Raw genomic sequence first — 2,500 nt, forward strand, 5'->3', positions numbered from 1 at the left:
GATTCATGTACCTCACTGCCTGCACATGGCCTAGCTCATACAAACAGCCATAGGTAGTATCAAGACTCTCTGCCTCTCCTTTGCAATGTTGTTATCTCTTTTTTCAGCATAAGTATTTTTTGCCTTCTTGCTATTTTCCAAGGTCTATTTTGTCATCTGATATGCTGTATCAAGATGGTAATAGACGCAATGGCAATTTCATATCAACTTTCTAGGTAGTCTACAATAACAATGAGTAACATTGTGTTCTCTCTCATTTTTTAGTATTTTCGTATCATTAACTTTCCTGCACCACCAATCTTGGCAAGATGGAACAGGATCCTGGGCCTTGAAATAGTATCCTCCCTGGGGCTGACACTTTTCCAGCCATGGCTCATGGATGGTATATTCCACCTTCCTAAATGCCCACTAAGATTAATTTCCTCCAAAGGCTTAATGTACTCATAGCTTCAACCAAATTGTTCATGACAGTTCATTCCCATCACCCTGGCCCTCAGTCTATTTTTTCATGACATGAAGGTTACGTCATCCGGATCCAAAGTGTTAACAGCTTAAAAATGTATAACATCAAGAGGAGAAGCTGGCCACAGGAGTCCCTAAATTGTACTTTGCTCTTTCGTTTCCCTTTTATAAGTAGTCTCATATTTTAATGCATGCATTTTGCAAATATCTTGCAAATTTCATAAGAGATACAACAATTGAACTATTAGATTTTTGGGGGGTAAGAACTTTATTTCAAATACACTTACAGTTAGCCAATAACTCACCCCCCCCCCCCCATGCACACCAATAGGCACCCTATGGACAGTCAAACTAAAGCAGCACACATTCCTTTCCTAGGCCAAGGGATCAATTTATTGGATCCAGGTTGTAGTCATTGGTAGAAATAATCTGCAGACACAAACAGTAACACCACAAATAAAGGAAAAGATCACGGAAAGCTTGGTGCTCCAGAGTTTCAGCTCTATCTTGCCATGCATTGTGAGGTGTAGATTGTTTCCCAGGGGGATTGAATAAATTTTGTGGCATGGAGTTGGAGACTTAGTCTCTGGCAAGTGCATCTAAACTGTAAAGAATTACCAAAAATCTAGCCATGGGGCAGGTGGCAGTAATGTCTCATCATTGGAAATTTTGTGAAGTGGCTGGTGACTGCAATATCTCATCATGTGTGCACAAAGCACTTTGAGGGAGACTGACTTAGGCAGGCCTTCAAGAGGGGGGATCATTCACAAGCTCCTATTGGATCTCCACCAGTCCATGAGGCTACCATCCATGAGCCATGGCTAGAAGAGGGCCATCTCCCAGGACAAGAATGGACAAGAACAAGTTCATGCACTGGAACCTGCCTGCCTCCACAGTGGTGTAGGCTGTTACAGAAAATTCAAAACAAATATATGGCAAAATATCACATACAATAATATTAATTATTATTATGTTTTTACTGGTATTGTTTGAAGTATAAATTACCTAGAGATATAATATAAGTCTGCCAGGAAAACCACACACTCAAGCCACTAATCAGGAAAATAGCTGATCAGAAAATACAGAGCACCTAACTAATGATCTCCTAAAGGTCTTCAGATTGTTCACTAGAGGTGAAGATACCCTATGACTGTTCAAAGTAATTTTTCAGTATACCTTCGCATTATCAATCCCAAAGATTTTGGTATCAATGGATTCCTCTCACTATTATCCAAATATAACAAAATTATGGCAAGAAAACCCCTCATTACAAAAATGTTTGCCTCCATAGCAGAAGAGGCCATGAAAAGTACCTGGGAAACTATAGGGTGAAATACAAATAGAATATAGTTAATACATAGCTTTTGTAATAATACACAAAGGGGGTGCTGCCCCTTACCCCCACCCTGAAGACAATCCGTCACATATGTATGGCAGGATACAGCATGAGAGAATCTATCTATCAGGTTAGTACCTAATAATTCTTAGGTTATATATTGCCTATATAATATTTACCCCACATGTTGGTCTTACGTTCAACCATACCATGAATACGTGGGGGATTCTTTTTTTCGCAGGGACATAGCCCCTTGTATCCAGCATATAGTAAGGTATTATCTTCACTATGTTACTATATTATAATTCTTTACAGTACAGATGCACTCATCAGAGACTACGTCCCCAACTCCACACCATAATCTAAGTCATCATGTCTACCACCCCTTTGGGCACTGCCCAAGGGGTGGGTAATGGAGGCTCTGCCCCCCCCCCCCCCCGAACACAGGAACACCAGGTGAGCGGTGCTTTTCGTAATCTTCATTTATCTGTGGCATTATCATTTGTCTGCAGATTATTTCATATACCAATGAATAACTTTTTGTCCTCTACAAGAACATCATTTTCAATATATTCTAGTTTAGTGCATCCATGCCATAAAGATCAACCTTTATTATTGTTAGTTTACACCCCCAACTTCCCTGGGTCATCTCATGCCCTCCCCTGATATCGGGGCCAAGAATGGGGGGGTTCTGCATCATAA

General features: G+C 40.4%; 1 protein-coding gene across 4 annotated transcripts in view; it reads right to left on the reverse strand.

Annotated features, from left to right (window-relative positions):
* Positions 1–2,500, reverse strand: part of LOC125042349 (transcription elongation regulator 1-like) — a 33,648-nt gene that overhangs the window by 30,228 nt on the left and 920 nt on the right. The window lies entirely within an intron of this gene.

This window comes from Penaeus chinensis, chromosome 32, assembly GCF_019202785.1.
Source record: "Penaeus chinensis breed Huanghai No. 1 chromosome 32, ASM1920278v2, whole genome shotgun sequence".
Taxonomy (NCBI): Eukaryota; Metazoa; Arthropoda; class Malacostraca; order Decapoda; family Penaeidae; genus Penaeus; species Penaeus chinensis.